Source organism: Equus asinus, chromosome 16, assembly GCF_041296235.1.
Source record: "Equus asinus isolate D_3611 breed Donkey chromosome 16, EquAss-T2T_v2, whole genome shotgun sequence".
NCBI lineage: Eukaryota > Metazoa > Chordata > Mammalia > Perissodactyla > Equidae > Equus > Equus asinus.
The window spans coordinates 22,508,082-22,525,702 of record NC_091805.1 but is presented as its reverse complement, the minus strand read 5'-3'; positions in this window follow the sequence as shown (position 1 = coordinate 22,525,702).

The window sequence follows — 17,621 nt, the reverse complement described above, 5'->3', positions numbered from 1 at the left end:
TTTGAGGTTTTGTCTTGTTCTTTCACTTGGAACATACTTCTTTGTTTTTTCATTTTGCTTGACTCTTTTTGTTGGTTTCTATGCATTTGTTGAAACAACTATGTCTCCCAGTCTTGAAGTAGTGGCCTTATGTAGGAGATAAACCTTGTTGTTCAACCCTGCTCTAGCTCTTGGTGGTCTCTCAAACCTTTGTGATTGTCCAAACAGTGTATTATATTTTTAATACCTCCCAGTAGTTGAAGGTTTGCCAAGACCTGCTGGTGTCCCAAAGGGAAGGATCTTATCAGCACCCAGATTCAGGCTGATTGGAAGCCAGACCCTCAGGCAGCAACGTTTAAAGCAGGCAAATATATACAGTCCTGTGAGACTGCAAGCATCAGTCCTGCTGGCCACCAGAGCCAGGTGATCTGGAGGTGTCCCCTGGGTGGCAGTCACAGAAATCGGGCTCCAGAGGAATGTATAAGCTCTTTTCTGGGAGATACCTGTGAGCTGTAGTGAGGCAGAGGGAGAGCATAAAGATGGCACCCACTGGCCTATGTTCCCTGAGAGGAACTCCATATGCCCTTATGTGTGTGCCAAACCTGCAGCCTGCCCCTCAGGCTGAAGGTCTAGGACAAGGAAATAGGCCTTTTTCATAGAGAGACTGGGGGTGTATTTCAGGCTGTGGTCTGTGCAGTTCAGTGCCGTGGGGGTGGTAGCCCGCCAAGAACTATTTCTCTGGTAGTTAGAGTCCTATGGGATCCAGGAATGCAAGCCCCCCAAACCACTAGAGCCTGGTGGTCAAGGGGTGTCCCCTGGGCTGCAGCTGCAAAATCTAGGCACCAGACATAAATGCCAGGGTCCCAGACATGTGTAAGAGTTCCCCTTCAGGAGATACTGGCACTCTGAGTGCTAAGATAGCACCTGTCCTCTGAGGTCTGTGGAAAGGCTTTCAGTCAGCCCTCAGATGTGTTTAATTAGAAGCCTGCCTCTCAGATTGCATCTGTGATGATAAGCTAATAGGCTTCTTTCACAGAGAGACTGAGCTCCTGGGTCTGTTGCCCCTTGCTGTGCCCTGGGAGTAGTAGCTGTTTAAGAAATTTTTCTTTGTTGGTTACAGTCTTGTGGGACCTGTGAGTGTAAGCCCCACTGGCCACCAGAGTCAGGCGGTGAGGAGGTGTCCCCTAGTGGCAGCCACAAAAATCAGGGCACCAGACAAGGTTAAGCTCCTTTTTGGAAGATACCAGCAAACTGGAACAAGGCAGAGGGAGAGTGCAAAGATGACATCCACTGGCCTTTGTTCCCTGAGAGCAGCTCCATATGCCCCTATAAATGTGCTAAGCCAGAAGTCTGTCTCTCAGACCAAAGCTCCTGGGCTGGTAAATAGGCCTCTTTCACAGAAAGACTGGGGGTGTGTTTCAGTCTGCTGTCTGTGCAGTGCCCTGGGGGCAATAGCCTGCTAAGAACTGTCTCTCCAATTATTACTGTCCCATGGGACTCAGGAATGCAAGCTCCCTTGGCCTCCAGAGCTAGGCAATCAAGGCGTGTTCCCTGGGTGGTAGCTGCACAAATCAGGGCACCAGACATGTAGAAACTCCCTTCTGGGAGGTACTGGTGCTCTGGAGTGTGGCAGAGGGACAGTGTGAAGATGGTGCCGGCTGGCTGTAATGAGGAAGTGAGGGAGCATAAAGATGGTGCCCAGGGGAAAAAGAAAAAAAAAAAAAAAGATTGCACCTGCTGACTAGAGCAAGGTAGAAGGAGAGGGCAAAGATGGCACCTGCCAGCTCAAGTGAGGCGGAGTGGGAGTGTAAAGATGGCTCCTGTAGGGTAAAAAAAAAAAGACGTCTGCTGCCTAGAACAAGACAGAGAGTGTGAAGATGGTGTCCACTGGTTTGTGTCCCCAGAAAGTGTTCCAGCACGCTCTTAATGTGTGTGTTAATTTAGGTGTTTGCCCACCAGTCCCATGCTTCAGTATACACAAGTGAGCTTCTTTCACTTAACTTCAGAGTGCTGTCAGCTGCCTCTGAGCTAGGTCCTGGGGTGGGTGAGTCCAAGTATCTGAGCCCATTAGGCCCTTTGAGAGTTGTTTCTCAGATGGCTACAGTCTTGTGGGTCTTATGGATGTGAGCCTGCTGGTTGTCAAAGCTAGATGTTTTGGGAGCTTGTCTGTCAGGTGTGGATCTTAAAAGTTGGGATGCCCAGTGTGGGGTTCCACCTTCACTCTTCAGGGTTTTGAGTTCTGTCCAGATTGTGGGTTGCCACTCTGGGGGTGGGGTTTATAGTGAGATCATGTCCTAGTCTCTCCTACCCCCTTTGATGTGATTTTCTTCTTGTTTGCCCAATGTATGCTTGTTGCTCAGCCAGCCTTTAGATTTTTTCCAGAGGAAATTGTTCCATATATAGCTGAAGACTCAGTGTGTCTGTGGGAGGAGGTGAATTTGGGATCTTCCTATCTCACCATCTTGAACCAAAATCCATCATCTTCTCTTTAAAAACCATATTTTTATATTGAAACAATTTCAAACTAGCAAAAAATTTGCAAGAATAGTACACAACTTCTTTATATCCTTTACCAGAAACTTCATTTAAGCTTTGAGGATTATTTCAGTAATGTCTTTATAGCAAAAGTAACAAAGCCAAATCAGGTGTTACACCCAGTTGTCATGTTGCTCAGTCCTCCTTGAATCTGGATTAGGTCTTCATTCTTTTTTTGACACTCTGTTCCTTCCTCTTTCTTTCTGAGAGTTATCCACTATTCTTAAATTGGTATGATTCATTTCTATTATGTTTTTGTACTTTCACTGATTAAATACATATCTATAAGTGATACTATTTTGTATTTTTAAACTACATAAATGGTATCACACAGTGTATCCTTTTGTGGTTAGGAGTCTAATATTTTCGTTTGTTGTGTTTCTTGACTCTCATTGTGGGTTGATTCATTTTGTATCTTGTAGCTTTTTTTTTGAATGAATGAACTCAGTTTTAGTGATTTTTAAAAAGTGTTGCTTCTGTCATAGATCTGTAAGGTTATCACTGACCAGTGACCAATTTTTATATGAATGTCCTTCTGGGCTTGGGAGTACCAAGATCATTCAGATATTGTAAATTTGAAACCCTAGTCTGCAGAAGTACAGATTATGATTACAAATTCTCTTGGGAAACCATTTGTTTTCCCTTTTCAGGGTTCGTGCCATGATAGAAAAGCTTTCTTGTCATCTTGCTGTCCTAGGAGAGGTGAATTTTGTCTAATTTATGTTTTCACTGAGGGTATAGAGCTTCCAAGATTTTTAATTTATATGTTGGAGGGAGGACTTGAGAGAGGGGCTCATAGTTTCTAATTTCTGTTTGCACCAAAGGCCCAGAGTCTTATCCACAGTTACCACATGGGTTTAAACATTCAAGCACCTTCTTCCTCCAACCTGCTCCTCACTCAAGACAGGGTCATATTGTGTGCTTACGGCTCTGGTGTTCAGTTCCTTCTTTATTTCTACCACCTAAGAAATAAAGGTCTTCTTTGTAAGCTCAAGTGTGTACTAAAAAATATTTGTTTTCGTTTACTCAGCATTACTGTGTGTTTGTAGTGGAAGAGTTTTCATGTTATCTAGTCTGCCTGTATTAGTTAGGGATTGATTGTATTCAGCGCAAGTAACAAAAACCTAGCTACAGTGACTTACCCAAATAGGGATTTATTTTCTCACCTCCTAAGAAGGTTAGAGGTAGGCAGCTGTGTTTCTATTTTGCTATTCTTAGCATATAGCTTTCATCCTCATGTCTCAAGATGGCTCCTGTGCTTCTAGGCATCACATATGTCTTCGAGGCAGGAAAAGATGAAAGGCGAAGGCAAAAGGTACTTACCAATTGAGTCTGCTTTCTTTTTTTTTTTTTTTAAATCAAGGAAATAGCTCTTTCATAAGCTCTACCTAGCTAACTTTTATTTACATCATTGACCAGACATAGATCATTTGGTTCCTTGTAAATGCAATAGAGTTTGGTAAATACTCATATTTTTTAACAGGGCACATTGTCATTCTGAACAAAATGGGAGTACTGTTAGCAAGGGAGAAGGGGAGAATAGTTATAGGACAAGCAACTATCAGTATCTGCCATGCTACTCTGGGCAAGAACTGTAAGTCTACTGTGCTCTGTCTAGCACACTGCGACTTCCTTTCAGTTTTTAGACTGATCGACAGGGCCAGCAACATAACTTGCAGGGCTCAGTGCAAAATGAAAGTGTGGAGCTCCTTGTTCAAGAAGCAGGAGAAAAGTGCCATTAGAAAGTACTAAAATAAAAAATGTTTCCTTTCTTGTGTGGTCTCGCTGTCAATATTCATAGTGTTTTTTATTTGCTACTTAATGTCATTCTAAGCAAAGAAAAATTTAAAATTGAAATTATTAGCATGAATTTTACCATACACCTTCATATCGTACAATGCCTCTTCTAAAATGCAAATATAAGAGCATTTAACGTGTATGCATAATCATTGAAATTACACAATGTGTATTTCATAGTGTGTACATGCATTTGTATTTTATTCTTACCAAATGGTTAGCACCTGAGCTAACATCTGTTGCCAATCTTTTTTCTTTTTCCTTTTCCTTTCTTCTTCTTCTCCCCAAAGCGTCCCAGTACATAGTTGTATATTCCAGCTGTGAGTGCCTCTGGTTGTGCTATGTGGGACGCTGCCTCAGCATGGCTTGATGAGCCATGCCATGTCTGTGCCCAGGATCTAAACCAGCAAAACCCTAGGCCACCAAAGCAGAGTGTGCAAACTTAACCACTCAGCCATGGGGCCGACCCCTAAAATTTCATTTCTTGATATATGTACATTCTACCAATATTATCTACCTTTGACTTACTGATGAGTAAGGAAGGACTGAAAGGAAGAGGAGCTATGGGTTGCCCTTGCTGTCTGTCATCCTTTTCAGTGTAAATGGTTGGCAGCTTCCATACATACTTACTTTGTACTCTTGTTGGTCTGCTGGAATTCTTTATTCATGGAGTATTGCGAACAGTGTGTGAATGAGGCAGCAAAGGCTGGCAGTGGACATGTGTATCTGAAAGTGTGGATGTATGGAAAGATCTCCAAGATATATTAATAAAAAAAGCAAGGTGCAGAACAATGTGAAGGTCTTTTTGTACAAATAAAAAAGAAATGTGTGTACTGTGTATATATAAGTACATTGTATATGCATACATTTTAAGGTAGGCAAGCCTTCTTTTTTTTAAGATTGGCACCTGAGCTAACCTCTGTTGCCAGTCATCTTTTTTTCTTCTTCTTCTTCTCCCCAAAGCCCCCCAGTACATAGTTGTATATTCTTGTTGTAGGTCCTTCTGGTTCTGCTATGTGGGACGCTGCCTCAGCCTGGCTTCATGAGTGGTGCTAGGTCTGCGCCCAGGATCCGAACCAGAGAAACCCTAGCCCGTCTGAGCAGAGTGTGTGAACTTAACCTCTTGGCCATGGGGCTGGCCCCTGCATAAATTTTAAATAAGAATTTTAGGAAACTATAGTAGTTATCTTTGAGGAAGAGGTACAGTAGGGTGAGGAGTGGGAAGGGTTGGAGGCTATCCCTGTTTATTTTGCATCTTTCTTTACTGCTTGGATTTTCAATCTGTGTGTGTTTGTGTGTATACACACACAGTTGTATATAACATTTCTTTCATATTTTTGTTGTTTGGATTTTAGAGTAGCAATTTTATTGATTTAATAAACATGATGCATACTCATTAAAAATGTTCAAACAGTGTAGAAATGGACAAAGAAGAAAGCAACCAGCAACTCAAGTACCGCCACCCAGAAACAGTGTTAACATTTGGTGAAGATTTCTTTTATATAAATACAGATAAAGAGTGAGAGAGGGGGAGACATGGAAAGAAAGAGAAAACAGAGAGAGAGAGAGTTATACATGATATTAAATTAACTTTACTTGAATTTAACAGAAATAAAAAACTGAAGGGAGCAATAATTAGCTAAACTTCATATAATTTCTTCTCCACAAGAGGTATTAGATCCTAAAAGACCTCTTAGAGACATTGCAGTCATTTTATGTGAGATTTTTTTCTCCCTCCTTTTTCTAAGTTACCTGTTTCAATCTTAGACATTATCTGTTAACTTATTATATTAAAGGTGAGATAATAAGAACTCATGTATTTTTTTTGCCTTTCTTTTGTCTCCCTATGAACTTGTATGCTTTTATTATTTTTACTTTTAAGTAAGGAGTTAAACAGAGTGTCAACATTAAGACCCAGTGTTATTGGATGATGTAGGAAAACAAGTGCTCTCATACATTGTTGGAGGAAGTATACATTGATGAAGACTTTTGGAATGGTAATTTGCATTTTTATCAAAATTTAAAATATATAAGCTCTTGACCCAGCAATTCTACCTGTAGGAATCTGTCCAAAGACATGTTAGTACAAAGATAAGTGTACAAAACTTTTTTGCAACACTGTTTTTAATATTAAAAAGTTGGAAACAAATGTTAATCAGTAAGGAAACGGTTTTATGACATAGTGCATTCATAATGTGGAATACTATACAATTGTTAAAAGAATTATGGAGACAGATATGTACTAAAATTGAAAAAATCTCTAAATTATATTATTAAGAGAAAAAAGCAAGTCATAACATACCCACAAGTGTGATTCCACTTTTTTTTTTTGAGGAAGATTAGCCCTGAGCTAACATCCGCTGCCAATCCTCCTCTTTTTGCTGAGGAAGACTGGCCCTGAGCTAATATCTGTGCCCATCTTCCTCTACTTTATATGTGGGATGCCTACCACAGCATGGCTTGCCAAGTGGTGCCATGTCCGCACCTGGAATCTGAACTGGTGAACCCCGGGCCGCCGAAGTGGAATGTCTTAACTGCTGTGTCACCAGGCTGGCCCTGATTCCACTTATTTATTATACGAGAATATATATATAAATATTCATATATCCACATTGGTACAGAATGGTACAGATAGAGAAAGAGAAGAGAGGAAAGGGACTGGGAGGATAAAGAGGAACTCTCACGTTTAACCATATATACTTGAAAACTGCTTTAGTGTTTTACAACAGGAATGTATGTATTGTATAAAAGACAAAGAGGGAGAAGAAAAAAAAGAAATCCAGTCTCTTCTCAAAAATTTAATATGTCAGAGTAAGGAATCTAATTAATTTTGTCTGGTATCTCATGTTTAAGGATTAATATAATGATTAAATCTGCATTACATTTCAAATGAACGAACAAACAAACCAGCTTTTGACACAATCCACATGGCTTGCCATAGATATTAGCCAATAAGCCAAAACTTTCCTTCACTTCAAAATGACATAATTTCTTTTCTATTATGCTTAGGGTTCTGGAATAATGTAGTTCACAGCACCTTTGAGCCTAAAAGTGCTAGGTTACTGACGATGTTAATCTCTTTCAAAGCATTTCTAGAAATATCTTGCCCCTTATGCATAAGTTTCCACTGAGAGGACTGAATACTCATTCTTCTATAAAATATAGCTTGATTATAATTTTATTTTATACTTTAATTAGTGATATTACTTTGTGACTTGGGATGAAGATTAAAAGAAAGAGTAAAATAACAGGTTGGCCCACATTGTTGTAATTTAGGTTAATGTGATTCATATTAGCAATAAGCTTTCTCTACTGAAAGGTACACATCAGTTATTTACTGATGCTTTGAGGGATGGGAGTAGGAGACAATATCATCAAATGAAGTGATACAAGTTTAAACTCTCATGTTCCCAAGAAAAATTTCAGAAGGATCCCCTTATTTATTGCTTACCAATCAGAGCAACTGACAAACACCTATTATGAGCAATCCCTATAGTAAACTTGATGGAGGACACCAACCAATATAAGATTGTCCCTTCTGTCAGAGGACAGGCACACATAAGATATTATGGAAAGTCAAATCTAAGAAAGACTAACTTTGAAGTCATTCTAGCTGTTGCAGTGGAGTTAAGGATATCCAGAAGTCTTGCTAAGAAGCACAAAACGTGATCCTTGTGCTCTGAGGGCATGTAATCTAGTTTATTCATATGCAGAGAAAACCTGCACTGTGAGGCTGTGTATGGCCAAGTATTAATTGAGTAGAATAGATAAGTTCTATAGAAAGTCACGAAAAGGACACATTATTACTCCACTACACAGGTAGTCAGATAAGCCTCACAGCACGAGACATGAGACACCTAATAATGTCCAGAAGGCAAGTGAAAATAGGTAATTAAAGCTTGGGAGAGAACACTGGGTTAAAGATACAGACTTTGGAGTTATTTGGATAGATGTGATAGATAAGATTTCCATCAGGAGATATACAGAGTGAGAAGGGAAAGGAATATTAAAATCTGAAGAATATAGTAAGACACTGTGAAAATAAGACTAGACAAATTAAAAAAAAATTAGAACAGCTAGAAATTTAAAACAGGTTGTTAAAATAAAAATCTAATGGACTGATTAATAGCTTGTTAGCTACAGATGAAAAGATGTTAGTAAATGGATAATAGTTCTAAGGAAATTATACAGAAGGCAGCATGAAGAAACAGACAATGGAAAGTATGAATTAAGAAAAAATGAGGATAGAGTGAGAAAGTTCAATATATTATCCAACAAGAGTTGGGCAAGAGTTCGGTAATATCCAACAATATATTACCCAGAAAGCAAGATAAGAAAGAAGGAGAGAGAAATTTGATGAAATTAAATGTTGATAATTTCCCAGAATTGATGAAACAATGTCTCAAAGTCAGTAATTGGGAGTCTCAAGCAGAAATAATAAAAAGGAGTACACCCTAGGCACATCATAGTGAAATTGAAGTACTGCAAAGACAAAGATAAAATCTAGAAAGGAATCAGACATAAAAGACAGATTACCTACAGAGAGATAACTATGAGATTAGCAACAGAGCAGTGACAGATTTCTAAAGAACAATAGTAGAAGCCAGAAGTTAATTAAACAGTATCTTTAAAGAGCTGAGGAAAAACCAAAAGTTAGAATTTAATATGCAACTAAACTATCAAGAGGGCCAAATAATGGCACTTTTCAGACAAAGACTGAGAAAGTTTACCTTTCACAGACTGTCAGTGAATAAGTAAAATATTCATGTTAATATTATATCTATACATTGTTTAGAGATGTATTCATATGTTTTATATGTGTATTCATATATATGATATACATATGATATATATGCAGTACATGTAAGTGGTAAAAGTATAAAAACAAGCATGGGAATGAGAAACACCTAATTCAAAATAGTCATTATCTGTAGGAGAAGGGAAGAGAATGGAATTGGAACTTCATTTGTATTTCTTACGCTAGTGTACAGGGGCATTCATTCTATTAGTCTTTAGATTTTTTTGTCTACTTGAAATATATTTAAAAAGGAGGAGAGGGTTTTAAGAAAAAGAATGGTCTACAATATCAAATATTGCACCAGAAAATGAGAACAGGAAATTCCACAGATTTGGATACTAAAAGGCCACTGAATATGTTCCAGAAAATTGTTTTCCAAGAGAAGAGAGAATACAGACATCCTTTGCAGCTTGCCTACATCTGCTCCTGTCATTTCTCCTTCTCTCCTGTTAAATAAAAGAAATGTCCTTCTGCCCATGAAAGATCAGTCCTTTCCCTGTATGTTCTGGATCCTACCTCTCACACCTTTTTAGGACCCATATATTTATATCACTTCTCTTTCCTATATTTTCAATTTCTTCCTTTCTACATGTTCCTTACCATTGTTTCAACATGCTCTCCTATTTTTAAACTGCTCTTTGTCCGAATTGCTACGAAACAAATACTGCCTCCATTCACTCTCACAACCTTATTCCAACCACTGCCTTATTTATTTTCTTCTCATGTCAATCAAACATCTTAAAAGAATTATCTCCAGTTACTGTCTCAATGTCTGTACCTCCCATTTATCTCTGAAATGACTCTAAGGTAGCTGTTTCCCCCAACCCTGCACGTAATTCTCCTTAAGGTCGCCGGTGGTTTCTCTGTCTTGACCTCTTAACATTACTTGGTATTCTACACCACTTCCTTCTCATTCTAATAAATCATCATAATAAATGCACTATTATTGAGCATTTACCATATGCCAGGCACTGTGGTAAGTACTTTATGAGCATTATTTCCTTCTTGAAACCTCTCTTCCTTTGGCTTCCATGACGTAACACTCCTCTGATTTTCCTTCTACTTCTCAAGTAGATACTCTGGTTTCTTTGCACTTCCTCATGTCTCTGGCCTTTAATAAATGAAATTCCTCAAGGCATAATCCTTATTCCTCTACTCTTCTCACTTTATACCACAGGTAATTGTCTTCATTCATATACATCTGTTTATACACAGATGACTCCCAATTTTATTTTCATTTCATCCATTAATATTTCAGCATGTAAATCTTTAAAAGATAAGAATTCTTTTTTTTTGGTTAAGCATAATCACAATACCATTATCACACCTAAAACAAAATTAGCAATAATTCCTTAATATTAGCAAATACCCAGTCAGTGAGCAACTTTTGAGTTGTATCATAAATATTGCAAAATTTTCTAAATTTTAAAAGTTCAGGTTCTAATCAAGTTACTGTCTTGGTTTCAAAGCTTTAGTGGTTTCTCATTAGTCTCAGAATAAAGAACAAAATCTGTAACCTGTCCTACGGACCCTGAAAGATTTGTCCTGGCTTTTCTAGTCCAGCCGGATCAATAGAATCAAATCTAGACATCTAAAATGTTGTTTCACATCCATTATCTTGAATTGACATTCAACTGATAATAAGTCAGAAAAGGAACTGAAACCCTCATGGTGAAATTTGCATCTTTTGGAGTTTGTTTTGACCAAAAGGAGGGAGTGAGAAATAGTGATGAGGGAAATGATGCAGAGCTGGCTCAGCTAAGGAGGAGATGCTAATAGAAGAGCCTTGAAAGACATTACCCTTGGTCAGCATCGGATGAATGCTCTATGGCAAACTCTCATGGTTTGGGGAGAATTGAATACAATTAAAATTGCTTTCTTTGTTATCCCTGAACAACCTTCACAAGGACAGACTGCCTAGATGGATCTCTTTGCTGTCACCTCATTAGTTTACCTTTAAAGATTTGCAACAAAGACTCAGTCTTCCTAGACTATCTGCAGTTTTTTTTTCTCCTAAATGCAGTTTTTGCCCTTGTTCTCTGACAGCAGTCTAATAACTGTCTCCCAATATGTGAAAACCTATTGTTTGCAGATAAATAACTAAATGTCTCTGGATTATTCTTTCATAATAAAAGCTTGGTCTTATTCTCCAATCTGTTGTTTCTCACCTTAATACCTCCACCTGCTCAGTTGTTGAAGATGGCAATCTGGGAATATTTTCAATGCTTTCTTGTCCCTCACCCCTAGCTCCCTTCCAATATCTGATTCATCACCAAGATCTGAATCTACTTCCAAAATACGTCTTAACTGCAACCTCTATAATCTGAGCCAAAACCATCTATTTTTCGGACTATTGAAATACTCTCCCAATGGGTCCTAATTGTTTTTCCTACCTTCACATTCATCTCCTTCCATTTTATTTTCCATCAGGAGCCAGAGTGTTCTTTTAAAACCATATATCTCATCATATATCTCTCCCTATTTAAATACTTTAAATGGTTTCCATTATACCTATGATAAAATGGTAAATCCTGAATCCTTAACATGGTCTACTTTTTCACAAGGCCCTGCCTAATCTGGCCCCCATATACCTCTCTAAGCTCATCTGGTACTACTGTGTCCCTTACAACTATAGCCGCACTGCCCTTCTTTCAATTCTTTTGGCAACCAACTTTTTCCCACCTCAGGACCTTCACACATGCTATTTCCTCTGTCTTAAATTCCTGTTGCTACTTATTCTTTAGAAGTTGGCTCACACATCGCTTCCTCAGAAAGGCCCTTCCTGAACTCTCTACTAAATTAAGGATTCTCTTCTAAAATCCTTCATATCCCTAAACACAATTTGTAATTTTATTAATTTATATAATAATTTATTTAATAACTTATTCTCTACAAGTCTATAAACTCCAAAAGGACTGGGATCATATCTGCTTTTTAAACATGCTGTATAATAAGTACCTAGCACATAACAGGTGCTAAATATTTATTTTGAACAAATGAATGAGCGATTTAAGGTATGTGGAAGCATTTAGTACAGTGCTTGAAACATAGAAAATACTCAGGTTGATTTTCCATTTTATTTTAAACATTTACGTTAGACATTGGTCTTTTATTTAATGGAATGTTACTAGGTTTTTAAAAAAGGAATGTATTTTAAATCTTTTGGATGGCTGCAGTCATTCCACTAGATGTCAGGCTAACCTAAAAAATTAACTGCTATAAAATTAAAGTAGTGTGTCTGATTTCAGTTGTCAGTTGAACTGTTAGGTGATTCCTATATTTTTAGCTTAATGAAAAGGTAATGTTTTTGTAGATACCTTTGAAATTGAGATTGTAGATGCTCCATAATTGTATACTGAGTACCAAGGATATAATTCTCTTGTGCTGTAGGAGGTTATAGAGATTTTGGGTTCTTTTTTTTTTTGAGGAAGATTAGCCTTGAGCTAACATCTGCTGCCAATCCTCCTCTTTTTGCTTAGGAAGGCTGGCCCCGAGCTAACATCTGTGCCCATCTTCCTCTACTTTATATGTAGCATATGTGTATATGTATTTTATATGTAGCATGGCTTGCCAAGCTCTGCCATGTTTGCGCCTGGGATCTGAACCGGTGAACCCCAGGCCGCCGAAGCGGAACGTGCACACTTAACCGCTGCACTACCAGGCCAGCCCTGAGATTTTGGGTTCTTTATAGAAGAATTGAACTCAATCAATAATAGAATATTTACTGATATAATAATAAGATAATAGCTGCTAATATTTATTTAGCACTAACTATATGCCAGACACTTTGCTAAATGCTTGTTTTATCATTTAATCTCAACTAATTAATAAACTAAGACAGTAACTAAAAGCATCTCAATTAAGAAAATAATCCTGTGAGATAAATATGTTACTACCCCATTTCAAAAACTGGAGTTTAAAGTGGTTAGACAGCTGTTCTTAAAAACTTTAAAAGAGGGACTGGCACTGTGGCTGAGTGTTTAAATTCATGTTCTCCTCTTCATCAGCCTGGGGTTTCACTGGTTTGGATCCTGACCGCAGACATGGCACCACTCATTCAAGCCGTGCTGAGGCGGTGTCCCACATAGCACAACTAGAAAGACCTACAACTATGTATCAGGGGGCTTTTGGGAGAAGAAGAAGAAGAAGAAAAAACTTCAAAAGAGATAGCATAATGTATCAAAATTACTTATTTATAAAAATGAATATTTACTCATAAAAAATAAATTAAAGATGTTTTATTAATGGGGGACTTATCAACCTTCGTTGCCACTTGGAACTCAGGATTTTGTTTATGTGACAGCCGAATAAATGATGTTTTTTAGTGGAAGAAATTAGCATAGTAGTGGAAAGAGCATAGATTTGGAATTAGGCAGACCTTGGTTTGCATCTTAGTATCACCATTTACTAGCTTTAGTCTGATTTTCGGCAAATTATTTCCTATCTTTGAGACTGAAGTCCCTTATCAGTTAAGTGGGGATACAATATAATGCCTGCCTTATAGTCCTGAAGTAAAGGTTAAGTAGGAAAATATATGGAAAGTGCCTACCACAGTGGCTGGCATGTAATAAGTTATAGTTCAATAAATCATAGTTTTTATTGTTTTGTTAGAAATGTCTCAATCTGAGAAGAACAGATATTAATTTTGTGGATACTCTGGTTAAAAGAAAACCCTCATATTTTGGTCATGGTAGATGAATATGCAAAATAGCAGTGTTAAGTTCATACCTGAATGACTTCAAATTTATGTACAGCTTACATAGAAAGATTAATTATTTAAATTTGAAAATTATTGAGAATATTTCCGTTGAGGAGCTAAGAATTAAGATCATGTATTTTGTCAACATTTTTCAAGTACCTTTGGAGCTTGGGTATGATAATAAAGGAGGTGGAAAAAGAAATGAAACTTACTATCTTCTTTCTGTGTTTATTACTACTTACCGTTTATTAATACTCTAATATGTAACTTCTTGCCTAGATTCTTTTAATAGCCTCCAAATCATCTCTCCATTTCAGTCTCCTTTACACAAGTTTGAAAGATGAATACTCGTGAAAGTACAGCTCATATCGCATCACAACTTGCTCAAGTAGCTGCACTTTCCATTGGCTGCCAAAGTAAGTACACTAATCTTGATTAGAGTCATGTTGCAGATGATTTCCCCTATTTTTACTATATGGTATGCCCCTGTATGTATCCAGAGCTGGATGAAGATATGTAGGCACACAAATTAATGTCTCTAATGCAAGTTTATATTTTGAAAATATTTGTAAATTTATTTAATTGGACTGAAGTGAAATAGATTTTTATTTTATACTTTAAGAAATTTTTAAAATTCAGGAAAATAAAAAGAATGGTATAACAACATTGTTATTCCTCTGATATAGAATTAACCATTGTTAATTTTTTATCATATCTTAGATTTTTTTTTAAAGGGCTAAAGCATCACTGTTTAAGCTTAAGCCCTAGGGAACTAAACCAACACCCCCAGTCCCATTTGTCTTTCTAAGCCCTGCTGAATCTTCCTCTGTGAAGAGTTTAGTGTCTCCTGCCAAACAATTTTTAAAATACTTTTTACTTATTTATGTTTACAAACACATATATTTTCGGTGGTTTTAATTTATGTACATGATATCATACTGTACCTGTCATTCTGCAGTTTTCCTTACCCAATATTATATATTTGAAATCTATTTAATACAGATTAGAGATAGATAGACATGATCTATTTCTTTTAGCTGTTGTATAGGCCCATATCGTAAAGATGCCGCATTTTATTTGCCCAGTCTCCTACTGCTGAACACTTAGATTGTTTCCTGTTTTCACTCTTAAAAACCATGCTGTAGTGAATGTATTCATGTGTCCTGGAACACAAATATAAAAGTTTCTCTAAGGGATTTACATATAACTGTGTGCATATTTTTTATTTTACTAAATACAACCAAATTGCCTTCAACAGAAAGTCCCTATTTCCTCCCATTTCCACCAAAACTTGATAGATATTATTGAGTGGAAATAGTGTCTTCTTCTTTTTTTTTTTAAAGATTTTTTTTATTTTTTCCTTTTTCTCCCCAAAGCCCCCCGGTACATAGTTGTGTATTCTTCGTTGTGGGTTCTTCTAGTTGTGGCATGTGGGACGCTGCCTCAGCGTGGTCTGATGAGCAGTGCCATGTCCGCGCCCAGGATTCGAACCAACGAAACACTGGGCTGCCTGCAGGGGAGCGCGCGAACCTAACCACTCGGCCACGGGGCCAGCCCCAATCTTCTTCTTTTTTTTTTAATCTGCTTTTCTCTGATTACTTTTGAGATAGAAACTCTTTTCCTAAGGTGATTGGTCTTTTAATTTTCCTTCTCTGTAAATTGACTGATCATGACCTTTGCCCTTTTTTTCTGTTGAGTTGTTGATATTTTTCTTTCCCTTTTTCTCCCTTCATTTTTATTGTCTGAAAATATCTGCTTCCAATTTGTCATAAATGTTTAGTGTCTTTAAATTTTTTTCATTAAGCTGTCTTAAATGTATATGTAATCTAAATTCAAAAAATTGAAATCTTAATATTGAGTATTTTAATACATGAATGTAATGTATTTCTTCATTTATTCAGATCTTTAAAAATGTTCTTCATTAATATTTTATAGTTTTCTGCATAAAATTCTTCTGCATTTTTGTTTAGATTTTTTCCTTATGTATTTTATAGTCTTGTTCCTATTGTGAATGAGAATTTTAAAAATTACTCTTTCTAAATTTATTTGCTTATAAATAGGAACGTTATTGAATTTCATACATTGCATTATCATATTCATAAACTTTTGGTTGCATCTCTCAGGATTTTCTATAAGATGATTATGGTTTTCAAATAATGACAATTTTGTGACTTTATAATACTCATACTTATTCAGTATTTTGTCTTTGTTTATTGGTTAGGGCCTCCAGCATCATATTGATTAGTAGCTATACTAGCAGGCATCTTGGTGCATTCCTGACTTTAATGGGAATGCTTCTAATGTTTCCTATAAATTGTGATGCTTGGTATAGAATTGTCTAGATACTTGTTAAAGTTCTTTTCAAATCCTAGTTCTCTAAGCTTTTATTTTTGAAAACTCATGAATAGGTAGTTGAATATATCAAATGCCTTTTCTGTTTCTATTGACATACTTGTGATTTTTCTCCTTTAATCTGTTAATATGAGGAATTGCATTGATAGAGTTTTTTGTTACTATTATTAGTTTCTTGTTATTTTAGTTTTTTATTATTATTAATTTGTTAATTTCATTTGGAATTCAGGTATAGAATTCAATTAATAATTCTCCTCAATTGATGATATACTGTTGTCATTGGTCTGTGTCTCCTCTATTGTATCCTTTTACTTATTCTTATTTTCATATCCACAACTCTATTCCAATTCTTCTACCCCCCAAGGCTTTTACTTTAATATGTTTGTTATATATCCTGGTTAAATAAAGTGTTATTTTTTGTGTATGTCTATGTGTTAATTTATATACATGGTTTTGTCTTATAGAACTTTGTTTCAATTTTTTTCACTCACTGCTTTATGTTCAAGATCTATTTTGTTGCTGTATATGCATCTACTGTATTGCTATAAGTGTAGTACAGCATTTCAGATAATGTACCCATGGCGTTTACTTTTCTATTCCTCTGGCAATGGACACCTAAAGTAACTTTCAACTTTCTGCAACTACAAAATGACACTGTGATAAATATCCTCATGTAAATTGCCTTTTGATTTGTGTGCTGGTTTCTTTGATTTTATACCCGTGTGTGTGATTGTTGGAGGATAGGATAATGTGTATATTGAGTTCATTAGGTATTATCAGATTATTTTCCGTAATACTGCTTCAGTTACACTCCTGCCAACAGAGGGTGAGAAATCTTATTTCTCTATTTTCTTACCTACAATTGGTATTTTCTGATTTTAAATTTTTATTAATCTGCTGGATGTTAAGGTGTTTCTAAATGTTGTTGCAATTGGTGTTTCTCTGATTCTAGTGCATTTCTCTGATTTCTACACTTATTTGCCCTGGGCTTCCCTTTAAATGATTTCCCTACTTATGTCCTTTGCCTATTTTTCTATTGAGGTTTTCTGTCTTTTTCTTATTCATTTGCAGCTGTTCCTTATACATGCCGTATATTAATTCCTTAGCAGATTTTAAACATTGCAAATATCTTCTCTGGTCAATTGACTGATTTTCTCTATGATGTCCTTTGTGAATAGAAGTTCTCAATTTTGACGTATATAAACCCATCTCTCTTTTTTTTTTCTTTAATGTTTTGTGCTTTTAGGCCTTGCTTAAGAAGTTCTTCCAACCCTAAGGTCACCCAAATATTTTCCTTCATTTTCTTTTATTAGCTTTTAAAATTTGCCTTTTACATTTGAGACTTTATTCCAGATAGGATTCCCCTGTGTATATGGCATGAACTAGGGAATATATTGAGCTAGTTTTCCTAACACTATCTGGAAAATAGTCTATCTTTTCTCTACTAATTTACGGTGCTAC